This window comes from Stenella coeruleoalba (assembly GCF_951394435.1).
Source record: "Stenella coeruleoalba genome assembly, chromosome: 2".
NCBI classification, from domain to species: Eukaryota; Metazoa; Chordata; class Mammalia; order Artiodactyla; family Delphinidae; genus Stenella; species Stenella coeruleoalba.
In genome coordinates, this window is record NC_137147.1 from 141563108 (window position 1) to 141581172 (window position 18065).

Here is an 18065-nt window from a genome sequence, read left to right on the forward strand (position 1 = left end):
TAGATCTGTTATATATGCTTTTGGATAGTAATACTAACCTTTACTGAATTCCTCCTTCTAATGCAACTTGGCCAGTTCCATTTGCACTCTAGGCGCCCTATATGATACAAAAGGTGATGCTGTGAAGACACAGGAATGTAATGGTAATAATATTATTATTGTCCTTTCTCATCCTCTCTCCTTTAAACATATCACCACTAATGTGAAGCTACTGTTAAACCAGAATGATCTTATTTATATAGTCAACTACATATCCCTGCTTATTTTTTTTTTAATACCCTCTTTTGGCTTCACAGAGTACAACACACATATTGATGAACTGCTAAAAGATTCCAGTATTGTTTTATTACATGGAACTTAGTAGTAATGAAAATAGGGGAAAAACATAAATGATGTACAATAAACCAGCCAAACAGTTATAACTGGAATATCTGGACTCCATGAGCCATTAAATTTTGACCAAATTTCTTGTGTAAGAGGAAGTGACCTTGTTAGCTGTCCTTTCGTTACTTCCTGATAATAAAAGTTAAAATTTTTTTTATAAATGTAGATTTTCTGCAGTATTAATTCATTGAACAAAATTCAATTTTAAAATATTTTAAACATTCAGAAAACTGAAAAAAACCCAAGTACTCACATAAATTTAATACTATCATTTTACATATTTGTTTAGACGCTTCCTTAAAAAACAATACAATGCCCCAGTTGAAGTGCCAATTTCATCTCATTTCCCACACTCCTTCTCCAGAGGTAGGCACTATCCTAAAGTTGGTAAGTATCCCTTTATTTTAGAGATTTGTCCTTGTTGATAGATATCAGTAGATTTCACTAATTTTTTTTCTTAGATTGACTATTTTAAAAAGAATTTTTATTGTAGTATAGTTGACTTACAACATTGTGTTAGTTTCTGCCGTACAGCAAAGTGAATCAGTTATACTCTTTTTTTAGACTCTTTTTCCATATACATCATTACAGAGTATTGAGTAGAGCTTCCTGTGCTATACAGTGGATCTTTATTAGTTATCTATTTTATATATAGTAGTGTGTATATGTCAATCCCCATCTCCCAATTTATCCCTTCCTCCCTGGTAACCACAAGTTTGTTTTCCACATTGAGATTTCACTAATTTTAATTATTGTACAATATTCCATTGCATGACTATGGACATTTAGTTTTTGTCATCATTAATATGAATAATACCCCAATGAACAACCTCATAGTGTCTCCTGGTGCATATGCACAAGAATTTCCCTAGGTGCAGGAGTTTTTAAGCTTTTATGGCCAATATGCATGGTGAGAAATAATTTTACATTAAGATCCTGTACATGCATATATGCATATATCATCACAGGCTGAGTTGCTTGGGAAGTATATCTGAGACAGAAATTTGTGTACAAGACGTTTATGAGGGAGTGTCCCGGTATCAGTACCTGTTGGGGAGTAAAGAAGCAGGAATGTGGGCAGAGGTAGTTTTGGGCTCTAATGAAGTGACAACAAAGGCCTCAGCTGATCCTGCACTGCCTACAGTGATTATTCAGAGTAATTTTGAATTAGGGCAAGGGGATCAGGCCTTTATACACCTGCATAGATCAGTTAGTGAATACAGCTGCACCCAGGAAGAAGGTGTGACCTTGGGCAAGTAGCTCTCTTCCTGGAGAGAGTCCTGGAGAGGGACTCAGCTACAAGCTGTTGGCTGCCAACACTCCTAGCAGCTGAAATTAATGTTTCAGTCCTGGAGAGGGAGAATCTAGGTGGTGCACAAAAATTCACAAAACAATCCTTACCCTGATATTTCTGTTCTATTTCATCTGTAAAAAAAATGTTCATTGTAACCCTTAAATTGATTTCACAATCCACTAATGGATCATGAATCACAGTTTGAAAAAAACTGCTTTAGAGTATATACCCAGAAATGGAATGTAGGGTATGTACATTTAAAATTTTTAATTTTACTAAATATTGTCAAACTGATTTCCAAAGGGGTTAGGCCATTTGACATTCCCACCAGCAGAGCATGAGAGCTGCACTTTTCCTAGAGCCTCAATAACCCTTGGTATTGTCAGATTTTTTTTTTTTTTTAATATATTTATTTATTTATTTTTGGCTGCATTGGGTCTTCGTTGCTGCGCGCGGGCTTTCTCTAGTTTCAGCGAGTGGGGGCTACTCTTCGTTGTGGTGCTCGGGCTTCTCACCGTGGTGGTTTCTCTTTGTTTCGGAGCACGGGCTCTAGGCGTGCGGGCTTCAGTAGTTGTGGCACGTGGGCTCAGTAGTTGTGGCACGTGGGCTCAGTAGTTGTGGCTCGCAGGCTCTAGAGCACAGGCTCAGTAGTTGTGGCACACAGGCTTGGTTGCTCCGCGGTATGTGGGATCTTCCCGGACCAGAGCTCTAACCCGTGTCCCCTGCACTGGCAGGCGGATTCTTAACCACTGTGCCACCAGGGAAGTCCTTGTCAGATTTTTTAATACAAAAATACAGTACAGAGTAACACAGTAGAGACTTTGAAACCAATCCTTTGGTGAAAGTGAAAACATTTCTAATGCTGTAGAATATTAAGACTTACTTCCTGCTAGCTTATCAACCACCAAAAAGCATGTGCAATTCCCTGATAATTAGGTAACGTTCAATTTTTAGTCTTGCAAAATAGAAATCTAGTCTTGCAAAATAAATCTTTTAGTCTTGTAATCTTTTTTATGGCACCTAGCAGGGTGCCTAGCAGGTAACAGCACAAAGTAAAACACCTGTAGGTTGAAAGAGTGAATTCTATGCCTAGGCCCATGGCATTCAAGATTTCACTTTTTTTAAACTCTGAAGCAATATGGTTTAGTAGAAGCCTATTGGCCCAGGGATTGTGAGGCCTGGGCTTTGGTCTAGTCCAGCCATGGGATTTGGTAAATTTACTCCACCTTTCTGAGCCTCAGTTTCTTTATCTCCAATAATTTTCCTAAGCATACTGCTTACTTTATGGGGAGTTTGGAACACTGAGCTCTTAGAACTGATTTAATATTTATGTAATAGAGAAAGCAAAGTACTTGGAATCTGGGGATATGGATTCTAGTCCTCGCTCTCCTCCCACTATTGGATGTATATGACCTTGGACAAATCACAAGTAGGCAAATGTTCACTTTTTGGTAAATGAAATGGTCACTAGATGACCTCTAAGGTTCCTGCTCAAAAATCCTATGTTCTGGGGCTTCCCTGGTGGCGCAGTGGTTGAGGGTCCGCGGGCCGATGCAGGGGACACGGGTTCGTGTCCCGGTCCAGGAAGATCCCACATGCCGCGGAGCGACTGGGCCCGTGAGCCATGGCTGCTGAGCCTGCGCGTCCGGAGCCTGTGCTCCGCAACGGGAGAGGCCACAACAGTGAGAGGCCCTCGTACCGCAAAAAACAAAAACAAAACAAACAAAAAAAAATCCTACGTTCTGGGTTATAGAAACATGAAGTCGATTTATGAAAACATCATTCTCATAAAGCCATCACGACATGGCTCAGATGATATATTTTAAATCCACTTCTAATTGCCTGAGCCACCTCAATCGCTCTATAATCCAACCCATTTAGTCCTACCCTTATCCAGCTGCCCTACACTGTTACCTGAACTCCACCCTTGAGATTCTCCTTTGCAACTGACAACCATCTTTATTACCTCTAGTATTACAATACTTGTGGCAAACAGAGCCTCGTGCTGTGTGATCACCAGGAAAATCTGAAATGGAAGAATATGTCTTAACTTTTTTTATAACTCCACTAATTCCCCTTTCCCTTTTAGCACAGAATTGGTTAAAGATGAGCGGTACTGTTACATATTCTCCTCAGCCTGACATCGAGGATTCTATGGCTCTGCTTTCCCACTACGATTCACTACCTTCCAGACAGCATTGCACATGCTGGCAGGAGTTTGCCAGTACTATTGTGCCTTCTCTAAAAGCCTTTCTTCCACTTCAGTTCTAATGCATTCAAATAAAGGAGAGCCTCATCTCAACTCCTTTCTGCTTCCCTTTCAGCATAATTTAGAACACTGCAAGTTACTATTACAACATCTAAATTCTATTAAATCAATAAGCTGATGTTTATTAAATTTCAAATGTGGTTAAGATAGTTACAATCAAATATGAAAACTTGCAGGCTTATTAGCCAAGAATGTAGAGGAAGGATATCTGTTTCTAGGAGATAGTTAAGTGATATTGGCATTAAAGGGCCTAGGAGTGGTTCTGGAGATCCTAGGAGTGGTTCTGGAGATTTTGCTGCTAATTTAAATCTTTATTACTAAAAGTCTATTATTCTCCAAATCCTGAATAAACTAGTTGCGAGAGTTTTTCCCTTCTGGATTAACTTTGCCCTTAATACAACTATCTTGATATAACTAACCAATCCATCTCTTTGTCTGTATGCACATGTGTGCTTATGGACAGTAGAGGCTTAAATGCTTTCTCTCCATTAAGAGCCTCCTGTCATGAGCCTGAAAGTGTTCCATATGAGAGGCTGTCTTCAACATACTGGAGAGGGGACAGGGAGAACCAGGAATAGGCCCTAATGCCCTGTTTCTCTTAGGTAACATCAAGACTGGACACTGATGAACTTTTACACCAAGAATAGAAAGAAAGGAAAAGAGGAAGCTAGCAACCTCAAACTACCTCTGGAACAAATGATATTTCTTCTTTAGAAAGATCAGCCTGGCAACAAAGGGAGGGATGGATAAAGAAGAAAAGACAGGAGATTTGGAATCCAATCTCCTAGATGTGGGTTTGAACTGGGTCAGTAGGAATGGAGAAAGAGAGGTGAGGAGGGATATGCTTGATGTTAAGGAGGTGGCTATCAACTGGTTTTGATGATTGTTAAGGAATAAGCAGAAAAAAGATGAGTTGATTACTCACAGGTTTTGACTTCTGTGACTACTGCATAGTGAATACTATTCAAGAAATTAGAGAATATAGGAGAAACAGGTTTGGGGTCAAATAGTGAGTTTACCTTTGAAAATGTTGAGTTTCAGGCGCACTTGGGAGTGAGATGTCTGGAGGCAATTGAATATACAATCCTGAAGCATAGAAGAGACGTGCAGACTAAAGATGTGTTTGTCTCCTAGTCCGAGGGATTATAAAGAAAACAGAAATACAATTGCAGGTGTCTCCCCTTGCTGGCAGGGTTCCTTAAGCCTTGACAATAAGAAGGGCATGGGGATATGTGTATATGTATAGCTGATTCACTTTGTTATAAAGCAGAAACTAACACACCATTGTAAAGCAATTATACTCCAATAAAGACGTTAAAAAAAAAAAAAGGGGGGCATCCCTGTTGTCTACCCTTGCAGGATACATGCCTGGGCCAATCAATAAAAAGAAAAGACTTACGGTGTCTGATTTGTTCAGCTTCGTGTTTCCCAAATATCCTAGCTGTAACAACAGTGCTGAGTACGTGAGAAGAGCTGACTCATATTTCCTGTAAGTCAGCATAGATATCCAACCATCCTTCCAAATTATTTGAACCTTTGGCCACTCCCAAAGAGAGTCAAAGTGCTGGAACAATTTTTGAGCATTTCTTTCATTTGTTGAGAACAATTCTAATACATCTGTTATAAAGATTCAGAGAAAAAACAAAAGCTTTTCCTATTTTGTATCACTCCCACCCTCACATCCCAAACAATGATGCCCTCACATAAGCATCAAAGTCTAAGGCATAGAAAGTCTAAGTTCTCTCTGGATTGGTTCAAATGTCATCTATTCATCACCTTCAATCCCCATACTCAGAATTAATCACTCAACTTCCCTAAGCTCCAAGAGCAGTGAGTTTAAACATTTAGTGCAGAACTTCTCATAGTTTGATTTTTATTAAAGTTACATGGCCTGGGAACATACTTTGTGCCTCTAATATGCGCTTATCTACCTTCGTTTCCTTCTGTGTCCTGCATAGTGCTTTGTGTATAAATGCTGACAGAAGTGAATTTGTTAAACGTTCTGAAAATGCTTGACTGTGGACAATGATAGCTAAGATACTCTATAGAAAAATAACTTTCTTTTGCAGATCATTTAAAAACTAAAAGTTGAATTTAGAAGGAATTGTTGAGAGAGGTAAAAGCATTAACTTGAGGAAGATGGTGAGAAGTGATAATTTTCCAATTTGTGAAGAAGTGCTGACTCAAAGATATGACTCCTCAGCCACCAACAGGGTAGAGAGAACAGTGGCTCAGACTGCTGCAGCCCTCCTGTCCCTGGACACTCCTCTCAAGTGTCAGGTTTCGAATTTGTTATTTGCAACATGACATTTCTCACTATTATTCTTGCAAGTTGTTCAGATAATTTCTCTTCGAAAAGTATGTCATCAGGTTTGTGTTTATAAGAAATAAAATGATAATCTGACAACATTGCCAATAAATTTTAGTTTGTAGATTAAATATACTGGAATGTCATTCTAACACTTTCTCACAATGAATAGAATTTGGTACTGTGTGTTCTGCTTTGGGACACATCCAAAGATTTTCTAAAAGACCATAAATTCCTAGTGGAAGGCTTTCTTACCCATAAGGAAGCCACAAGGGATAGATATCAAGTACAGCTTTATAGAATACTCTTCACAAGACATGGGTAACTTTAAAGACATAAAAAACTTCTGGTCTAGCAATTAAGCTGAATAGATTTAACAGGTGGAGAGGATTAGGTGGTACAACAGCTTGAGCTCCCAGTGCTTTAAACTGTTACTGGTTTCATAGTTTTCCTTCATGCATTGTTCAAACCACAGCATTTAAAAATAATTTCTAAGAAATAGCCAGATAGAGTTCCAGGTGTAAGAGATGACATAATTTCAGAAATGGCATGGGGCCCAAATTTCTAAGCCACACTTTTCCATCTGGCCATGACTGCATTGTTGGACTCCCTTGACCAAATCACATTTAGGGTTCAAGTTTGTTTAACTGTGACTATAGTGACATATGCTGAAAGGACTCCTTATATGACTGTTAAGGGCGGTGAGGTACTTAGAAGCATTTCCTGAATATGCAAATACTGCTTATTGTTTTTCTACTGCTTTTTAGTATGTTCTTTCAGAAAGTGTTATCTTTGATTAAGAAAAAAAAACACTTCAAAACTTTTCAACTTTTGAAACTTTTTAGAATTCCATTCTGTAAACTATGCTTGCAATTATATGTCTATAGTATTTTAATTGCTATTCTGTAATGTAGATGAAAATATGTGAGTTCGTTTGCCAGTTAAAAGAGTGCTTTTTGTTGCTAGTCAAATGTTTGATACACCAAGCTACTCCTTGAAGAGGAACTGACCCGATAGATCTCACAACAATTAAAACCAATAAAAGGCTAAATCTGTGTCCAATGGGGAAAGAATGGGAAGTTCCCAATTGGACTTCTAATTTTTTTTTACAGCTTTATTGCGAAATAATTGACATACACTGGACTACACGTTTAAAGTGTGCAACTTGATAAGTTTGATGTATGTACACATCTGTGAAACCATCACTACAATCTGGATAGTAATCTAGATATCCATCATCCCCAAAAGTTCCCTCTTGAGCCTTTATGCTATAACCTCTCACTTGTAATCACTGATTGGCCTACAGCCATGTCCTCACTTTGGGGATAAGAACACTGTGAATGATAATGGGCAGCAGGGAGGAAGGGTCTGGCCTGGAAAAGAGATTTAACTTTTTGTTTAGTGGAGTTAAAATGCTGCATGTAGGATGTGCTTAAAAATACAAAAAAAAGTGGTCGACTCAGTATTTTCAGGCCAAGATCTTGATCTTTTGAACTTTATAACTTTATGGAATGTTGGGTTATCTGAAATGTGGCAAAAATAGGCTTCCTTCTCTCTTGCCCTTTTCTAATCCATTCTTCACAGAAGAGTACTTCTTAAAATTAAATTTACCCAGAGCTGGAATCACTTATTTTTTAATGAAAATTAACAGCATTCAAAAGATGCGCATTTAGAGTAGTTATACATAGAGGGGCAGGTTGTTTGGGTCATCTTGGAGCACACATCTACAAGACTACAGAGCACATTTTAGGGTCACGGAACAGTTTTTCAGTGCTAAAAATTAACTGATCCTATATTAGTATTCCTCATTAGTCGTACGATGTGTTAGCCATCTGAGCTAAAAACTTACACTTATTTCTTCCTCTTATTTATTGGGTGGTGGTTTCTAAACTTACATGGGGGAATTCCCCCGTGGTCCAGTGTTTAAGACTTGGCACTTTAACTGCCATGGGCCAGGGTTCAATCCCTGGTTGGGAAACTAAGATCCCACAAGTCGTGGGGCGAGGCCAAAGAAAAATAATCATCATAATAAACTTATATGGTCCATTAAACCCTTCAATGGGAGCAAACAATCCTACTGATCACCAAGGCCACTGCCATTTTGTGGTTTTTTTGGGTGTTGGGGGGAACTCACCAGATACCTTTCAAAGATACATGTCTTAGATATGGGGATATATGTATACGTATAGCTGATTCACTTTGTTATACGGCAGAAACTAACACACCATTGTAAAGCAAGTATACTCCAATAAAGGTGTTAAGAAAAAAAAGATACATGTCTTAGACAGTAGAATAGGAGTTATAATTTACTGGGTCCAGAGTTTCAGTTTGGGATGATGAAAAAGTTCTGGAAATGGGCAGTAGTGATGGTTACACAGCAATGTACTTAATGCCACTGAACTGTACACTTGAAAATAGTTAAAATGGTAAATCTTATGTTTTGTATATTTTACCACAATGAAAATGTTTTTTAAGAATTCACGGCTTGATATCAAACTTCACGAGAAAGTGCAGAGCTAAGCAGTTAACACATTTGGAACCACAGCATCAGTAAACCACACATTTGTAACAGTTCATATTCTTTTCTTTAGTAGCACTCTGTGCAAAAATGAGTAAGAATCACCGATTTGGATTACTACTTGTAATCAGTTAAATAAACCAGTAAATGTACTTATCAAATAGCACTGATTAGGCAACTGTACATGACATACAAAACATTTAGTAAGAAATTACATTATTTAATAATTTTCAGTGAAAGGAGCATTTTTCTGCATAGTCTTATGTGATGCTCACTTTTTTTTACCAATAAGCAAATTGAAGATCAGAACATATAATTTGAACAATTTAGTGTTGAAGAGGCTCAACCCCAGGTTTTTTTGTTTTGTTTTGTTTTACCGTTAATCCAGTTCTTTGGCTCATATATTGCCTGAAATATAGATATGATGTCATACCCCAAACATCACTGTTCCCAATTCCCTGCTCTAACAGGCATCCCTTACTCTTCAATAGCTTTCAGCAGCAATTACAATAAAACCCAATCTTGTTTTTATGTCTTCTTAGGGCCTGGGGGAATGGGCCCTCACTTGCTTACACACTCACCTCTCCATTCTCAGGGCAGGCTCCTCCTTGCACCATGGATTCCCCAGCACTTAGTTCCAACAGCCAAGTTCCCTCTTACCGCAGGTCCTTTGCACAGCTGTTTCCTCTGCCTTAAACAATTCCCCAGGGCATTTCTCTACTGGCTGGCTCCTTTCTCTACTGGCTCCTTCTCATCCCTCAGATGGGCCTTTCTTGACCACTCTGGTTTTTTTTAAGCTATCCTGGTATTTGCTCTCCCAGATTTCTGTTCATAACATTTATAGCATGTTTCCTTCAAAATGTGATGAAGTACTTTTGTCCCTCTTTTTCCCACTAGACTGTCAGCTCCATGAAGGCAGAACTTTTCTGTTTCTCTCACCAGTGTGTCCCCTCAGTGTCTGTCTGAGTTTCGGTGAATGTTTGTTGACTGACTGACTGAATACAATGAAAGAAGTGGAGATAGGAAATAGAGCTGTAAACCTGGTTAGTATCAGGGATTAAAGCCTATTCTTCACAATTTAGGAGAGTTGACTTGAAACCTTTTAGGGTCCTATTTCTTCCTTCATTTGTCCATGTAATAATATCTAACATTCACTGAGTACTTTCAGATACTATGCTAAGCACTTCACATATATTACAGCATTTAACCTTCAAAGCAACCCTGTAGCAGTAATCAGCCTTTATTATCCTCATTTTTCAGAGGCAACTTGCCAACAGGCACTGATGGTGGAACCACAGCCAGGTGTAAGTAGGCCATATCTCATTAATCCAACGTAATCTACACCCCTTCAGCCAACAATAGGTGTTTTATCAACGTACTTTTCAGAGAACCCTCCTGAATTCCCCATTTTACCTGACCTTCAGTATCTTGGGACCGAAACCTACTAGAGGTGGTTGCTAACCCCTCAGGGGGTTTCCTGGGGAATCTGAGTGCTCTTGGTAGAGGAGCGGCCTTTCAGGCAGACGCGACGAGCTCTGGCTAGCCAATGTCAGGACTCCTGGGACGGCTGGGGAGGAACGAGGAAACAAGTCAGTTGGCCCATGACGGATCCCTGACCCTCGGGGTGGTGAAAGGGGAAGGGAAGGTGTAGGCCGCCCACGCTCGCCTAGGGGTCCGGATCTCCCAACGCGAAGGGGAACCACGGCGCACTTCCCCAACTCTACCGCGCGACGAGAGAGAACGCCCCTCAGCTCCGCCCACCTTCTACGCCCATAGCAGTATCGGGCGCTAGGACCCCGCGACCCTCAACCTGTCCCTGTCCTGCCCCCTCGGGCAAGGGACTGGCCCTCTATTGGCGCTCACAGGCCGCGATCCCCGCCTCCGCCCACTCCGTCACTGTCAAGATGGCGCCGGTCGCAGCGGCGACGGCCGCGGCGGCTGGAACCAGGGAAGGAGGCGGAGGCAGCGGCGGCCGCGAGGGGAGGGGGAGTCCCGTCTGACTGAGACGGCAGGCCTGGGCGGGCGGGGGTGCCGCGCAGGGCGGAGCGCCGGGCTGGGGATGAGCTAAGCGGGTTCTGAGCCCCGCGGCATTCACCCTCTCGTGTCCCGACGCCGCTGGTGAGTGGACGCGGCACCGCTCTCCAAGCTCGACCAGCTGCTCGCGAGGGAGTCAGCGGTGAGGTGAGTGTGGGGGCGGCAGCGCGGACAGCGGTGGCATGTGGAGCTGTCACTGCCCGGAGCGGTGTCAGCCGCGGGCACGGGAGTGGGGCCGGCTGGACTCGGAGATGTGGCGTGGATGGCCGCGACCTCCACCCGGGAATTTCTCGGAGCCTGGCCGTCCTCCGAGAGCTGGGTCTGCTCCGGATGGCGCGGCGGTGCTGAGAGTAGCACCCGCGCCTCTGCGTCGGATGCTGGGGGGACTCCTGTGTTTTCATTCCGGATTTTCTATTCCGGGCTGGCCTGGGGCTCTTGTTGGGAGCTGGGGGTGGGGGCGGGGGCGGTGAAAGGGGAGGTCCTGGAGCTGGGATTTTGACAAGCCCGTTACGTAAGACGGAGGTGGCCTCCCGGAATCCCACCTGCTCGCTGTTTTAAACAGGCGGCAGCTGGATCCTGGCTGGACCCCAGAGGCCCGATTTTCCTCCCAGAGGTCTGCCTAGCCTACTCCGACCAGCGTGAACCTGCTAAACGTCCAACTTGTCCAGTTTGGTTTTTTTCCCAGTCTTTTTTGGGGGGGCGGGGGCGGGGGCGGGAGAGGGTAAACAATTACTGGTAGCCACTGTTCCCTTTGAAGTTTACCGCTTTCTTGGTTGGGGGGGGGGGAAAGCTTGTGACCTAAAACTGGGTCGCAGCGACAGCGTTTCGTTATCGTACTTTTAATTGACAGATGTGCTGGAAGATTTTTGTTATTGTTTCAGTGTGCTTTTAATTCAAACGTATGGTTACGCCTGGAGCCTTAGAGAAGGGTTTTTGTCTTATAGGACAGTTATTTTTTGTTTGCAGCAGTAGGATAGGCATCAGTCAACAGGCATGTATTTATCTGAGGAGAAAACGCGTGTCAGCTAGCTAGAGACCCGTGAGGGCAGAAATTGTATTACTACGTGAATATGCTATTCTTTAAAATATTATCCGTTAATGAAAATAATAGTTCAAGTTTAAAAGAAGCAATTTTACAAGATTACAAGCTGTTGTTTGGTGTATATGGTCTCTTTCTATTTTCTGCTTGCCCTAGTCTACCTCTTCTCTCCTCTTGGGGGAAGGAGGCGGAGACACCTGTAAACAGCGTAACCCAGGTTACACTAATCTATTGTAGTACATTTGAGATTATTGTAAAAAGTAGTCTCCGGGGGACCTAAGATTGGGTAATAAGTAAGGACTCTTGGGGCAAGTTATACAGTTTTATGTCTAGAGTAGATACTGGGATTTCAGCCTTTGAAAACCTAAGTATACATAATTTCTGAGCTATTTGAACCCCGTTTGAATTTATAATGAAACAAAAGATTGTATTTGGCCGCTTTTACGGGAACTTTGTTTTGTTTTGGCCAAAATTAAACATTTTTGGTAACTTCTACCTCATTTTCACATTCTCCCTTTGAACTGCAGCTCTCAGTAGGAGTCCAGAATAGTATATATTATCATCATCGTCGTTATTGTACATACTATATGTTACATAATTTTCTTTTTCTGAATGATTAAACATAGACTTAACTTCATTGTGGGTTTTATAAGAATGTAATTGATCTTGACAGCAGCCCAGTACTGGGAATAAATGTAAGTAAAATTTGGCCTGAGTTTTAAATTTATGTACACAAATTTACACTTTTGAAAATTGGTGAAGCGATATAAATTTTCTGATTGTGCAAGAGAGCCAGGAAGCTGATGCTGATTTGTTCTGAACTTTTCCACATGAATTACCACTGGCTTAAATAGTTATTGATTCTTAAGCTCCTGGAGCTGTTGACCTATTTGTGGCAGCTTGAATAAAATTTGGAATAATTGGGAGGCTATAAGAAGGAAGAAATAGAGTACATGACATTTTCTAATTCATTCAAAAAATAATAAAAATCATGGAGGAATTGTAAAAGAAAATTGTGTTCTCACTGAGTGATATATTAGTTACATTATCTTTTCTGTTTGCAGAATTTTTCTAAGCAGTCTACTTACTATGAAAACCTAGATTTAAGCACCAATACAAACAGATGTTTGATATATTATAAATCTTGTTTATTCCTATTTAAATTGATGGCTCCTTATTCTAAGTGGAAAACAGAAGTGGCTGTAGCAGGAAGATTGGCTTGCTGTTCTTGTCCTCTCTGATATCAGAGACTTACCTTTCAGGACATTTTCCTCCTTCCTACGAGGTGTAGAAGAAGAGAATGAAGAAAACTTGATAAAATTTCTTCCTTTCTTGTTTGTTTGTTCAGTGTCCTACTGATCATTGCTCAGTAGAATTTGTGGGTTGGGGGGAGTCAAGCACTCCATGCTTTATTACTTATTATTACTTATTACTTTATTACTTATTACTGTGTATCATAATTACCACTTTGAATTCTACAATAGCAGTGTAGAACTTTATACATAAGAAAGGATTAATTTATATAGTTGTTACTATAATAGTGAAAAATTTGTAATAGTTAAAATGCCATATAATAGAGGATTAGTGAAATTAATGATGGTTAATCTATGTGGTAAATGCAGTTATTAAAAGTCATTTTAAAAAATATTTACTAACATGAGAAAGCACAATATAATCTTGAGATAAAAATCAGAATATAAGGAATTACTATGTTATTACTTATAATATATCACATATATGGCAAAATGATTGGCAGGAAGTACATAAAATATTAAAAGACATTATCTCTGGATGATAGGATTATAGGTAACTTCTATTTTAGTGTTTGTACTTTGTTCTGTCTTCTGAATAGTATTACTCTAATAATCACTAAAATGACATTAAAATATTTTCAAGAGTCAGAGGAGAAAATCCTGAAAATCCCACATAACCACCGCCCCAACAGAGAAACTACCTTATGATTCATTATTAGCCAAACTAACTGAAAATACGGTGCTTATGCAATATACACAATAATGGAAACAGCCAATAATACAGGTGAAGGCATTCTCCTAGCTACCAGCACCAGCCTGGTAATAGTTTTCCATATGTGGATGCTCCTATTAATGCACATCGTTACTCTCCAACTTCTTTTCTGTTTGTGTCTTACACCCTAACTGTTCTGTGTTGCCAGTGCCACCTATTGATGGACTGCTTGACTTAAGTCTTTTCCTCATTACCTCATCAGTCAGCGGTTTGTGAATGTTTATGAGGTGCCAGGTACTTTGCTAGTCACTGAGTATACAAAGGTGAATGAATGAAATGTAGTTTCTAACCTCAAACTCTGGTAGAGAACCTTTCTTTTCTTCTTGTTTCATCAGTGCATATTGTATACTCTGCTTTTTCTGTCCCACTGCTCATGCCCTGGCACCTCAGGCAGTATCTTTTTCCTGGTGCTCACATCCTCTTTTAACTTTCTTTATGGGAAAGTATGTTCTGAGTTCCAGACAACCAATTTACAAATAAATTTTTGGAACATTACTTGATTGTATGTGGGGGAATCTTAAGTTCAGAAGGGCTGCGTATATGTTCATCTATGGCTGTTATTTTTTAAAGTACGTGACAACTTCTTGGTACTTTCTTCTTGCTTCCTTCTTTTAAAAACCACCAACAAGTAGAAAGCAGCAGAAAAAAGAGGTAGAAAGGTATCAAGGGAGTTTTCTTGCTAGTGCTATATATACTTCATTTTCCCTGAGAAGAGTGAGTCATCAAAATGTAAAGTAAGAGATACTGTTTCTGATATACTTCTAGTATATCTCTTTTGAGCCCTGTAAAAATGCATTTTCCATATGTATGTTAAAGTATATATACATACATAAACTCACAGTTTAGCTGTTTGCATTTCCAAATAAAACCTGAAATATGGAGATTGGAAATTGCTTAAATTTCTTTTTATTTTTTTAAAAATTATTTGTTTATTTGTTTATTTATTTATTTTTGGCTGTGTTGGGTCTTCATTGCTTTGTGTGGGCTTTCTCTAGTTGGCGGCAAGCGGCGGCTACTCTTCGTTGTGGTGCGCGGGCTTCTCATTGCAGTGGCACACGGGCTTCAGTAGTTGTGGCACACGGGCTCAGTAGTTGTGGCTTGCGGGCTCTAGAGCGCAGGAGCAGTAGTTGTGGCGCAGGTGCTTAACTGCTCCGCAGCATGTGGGATCTTCCCAGATCAGGGCTCAAACTAGTGTCGCCTGCATTGGCAGGCAGATTCTTAACCACTGCGCCACCAGGGATGTCACTCTTCTTATTTTTGTTATAATATTGTTTTATAGAGGAGGCATTTTGTTTTTGGAAAGTTTAAAAAATACAGAAAATTACAAAAAGTAGTGAACAATGCACATACCATACAAAACGTTGACATTTTTTCATTTTTGCTTGAGATGTGCATTTAATATAAAAGAACCACATAAGTCATCGGTATCACACTGAATTCTAAAAGAGCGGCGTAGAACTTTATATTTTACTTGAACATTGCTGATAAAGTTAAAGCCCCTTTTGTTCTCCCCAATTTCATCCTCTTTCCTTCTCTCCTTACATCCCCTCCCTGGCAATTGTTGCGATAAATTTGATGTGTATCCTTCCAGTTTACCTTTTAATAAATTGTATGTATTTGAGTAGTACAGGACATTGCTTTGGATGCTTTTGAAGAGTGTGGACTTTGGAGACATAACTCCCTAGGTTTGAATCTTGACTCTGTTACTTAATAGTTTTGTGACCTCAGGCATGTTTTAAAAGTTTTCTGTGCCTCATTGTCCTCATCTATCAAATCTGGATAATAGAAATGTCTGCCACATAAGGTTGTTGTAAAAAGTAAATGAGTTTATTTATATAAGCTGCTTAAAACTGTGCCTGGCACTTTTTTTTTTTTAAGTGTGCTGGTAAATTTAACCAGCTATTAATATGATTATGTCATGGTATACACATTTTGAAACTTGTTTTCTTTATTTTACTTTTTTTCCCCTCAATTCTTGTTGGCACTATAGGTCTAGTTCATTCATTTTTTACTGATTTGTAGTGTTCCATTGAATAACTATACTGTATTTTGTCATTTCTTCTATTGATAAGCATTTAGATTGCTTTCATTTTTTATCTGTTATAAATAGTGCCTCATGAAATCCTTGCATCTCCTCAAGCAACATGCCAGAGTTTCTCCAGGTCATATACCTGATTGTCAAATTGTTGGGTCTTAGGGTATATGCTTTTTCCCCTTTACAGGGTGTTTATAGGATACTGACAAACAATTTCTATTTCTCCGTATCTTTACCAGCAGTTGGTGTTGTCAGACTCTTGGATTTTTCCAATCTGATTGCCATCTGAAATGGCATTTCATTTGTGTTCTATTTTTATTTCCCTTCATATTTTCTTATGTATGGACTTTTTTTTTTTTTTTTTGGCTGCTTTTGGGTCTTTGTTGCTGCACGCGGGCTTTCTCTAGTTGCAGTGAGCAGGGGCTACTCTTCCTTGCGGTGCGTGGGCTTCTTATTGCGGTGGCCTCTCTTGTTGCGGAGCACGGTCTCTAGGCCCGCGGGCTCAGTATTTGTGGCTTGGGGACTCGAGCACAGGCTCAGTAGTTGGGGCGCACTGGCTTAGTTGCTCCGCGGCATTATATGGGCATTTTTGGTTAACTCTTCAGTGATTTGCCTATATCCTTTACACATTTTCTGTTAGACTTTTTTGTAATAGGTTTTTTGGTTTTTAAATATGTTCAAGATAGTTACAAACGTTAGTGAAGTGTTCTTTTTATTTTTGGAGTTTACAAATCTCTTGAACAGTGACCATTATGGACCCAAGTTATTGTGAATTTTACATTATAGTATATTGTTATTAGTGAACTTCCCAATGTACTTTCATAAAATATGTATAGTTATATTTCTCTCCCTCTGAAACTATGAGAAAATGTTTCAGTAATGTACTGTGGATATATTTTAACTAAAACTATTTCAATTTTGTGGATTTCAAAAACCAGGTGGAATTTTTATTAATAATAATTAGTACGACAGTTTTGTTTTAGTCTAAAATTTGAGTGGCTTCCTGCTTAGAGGAGAGTTTTCTGCTCCTAAAGTCCTTATCAACTAAGGAATAAAAATATGCACATATGAAATGACTTTAGGCACTTACATATACAGTATTATAAATTGTTCATCAGTGTTGAGATTGTTTTGCATAGTACTAACTGTTTCTGTTTTTGTCCAACCCTCTATACATGACTTAAAGGACTAAAGTCAGTCTGGTTAAGGCAATAACTTCCCTGCTATTGTTATTATTATTATTAATTTATTTAAATGAACTTTTAATTTTAGGATAGTTTTACATTTACAGAAAAGTTTCAGGGAGTTACTACATCCCCTGCACCCAGTTTCCCCTATTGCTAATATCCGACACTTCTGTTTTACATTTGTCACAACTAAGGAACCAACACTGGAACATTACTATTAACTAAAGTCCATACTTTATTCACATTTCCTTAGTTTTCACCTAATGTCCTTTTTCAGTTCCAGGATTCCATCCAGAATACCACACTACATTTAGTCATTATGTTTCCTTTGGCTCCTCTGGTCTGTGACAGCTTTTCAGATTTTCCTTGCTTTTGATGACCTTGACAGTTTTGAGGAGTATGGGTCAGAGATTTTGTAGCATGTCCTTCAATTTGGGTTTGTCTGATGTTCTTCTCATAGTTAGACTAGGGTTATGGGTTTTGGGGAGGATGACTGCAGAGATAAAACGCTGTTCTCATTATATCGTATCAAGGGTACATACCATCAATATGACTTATCACTGATATTTTTAACCTTGATCACCTGGCTGAGGTAGTGTTTGCCAGGTTTCTCTACTGTAAAGTTTTCCTATATGCTGCGTTTTGGAAATAAGTTACTAAGTGCAGACCATATTCAGTGGATAGGAAGTTAAGCTCTAACTCCTCGACGGGTGAGTATCTACAAAATTACTTGGGATTCTTCTTTAAGGGAGATTTTCCTTTTCTCCCCCATTTATTTATTTAATCGTTTATATCAATATGGACTTATGTATATTTATTTCTAAATTTGGGTTATACTCCTATACTACCTTATTTTGTTGCTCAAGTTGTTCTACCTCTTTCAGGTTGGTTCCTGTGACCAACAAGACATAAACCATTGTTTTGTTTTTTTGAGCACTTCCATACTTTCTGGCACTACAAGATGCTCCAGGC

General features: G+C 39.6%; 1 protein-coding gene across 6 annotated transcripts in view; it reads left to right on the forward strand.

Annotated features, from left to right (window-relative positions):
- The first annotated feature begins 10741 nt into the window (after positions 1-10741).
- DENND4A (DENN domain containing 4A) overlaps positions 10742-18065 on the forward strand; it is a 131367-nt gene continuing 124043 nt past the window's right edge. For all 6 annotated transcript variants that reach the window (XM_079914334.1, XM_079914339.1, XM_079914338.1 and 3 more), the window contains exon 1: positions 10742-10954. The gene's annotated coding sequence lies outside the window, so the exon portion shown is untranslated. The remainder of the gene's footprint in view (positions 10955-18065) is intronic.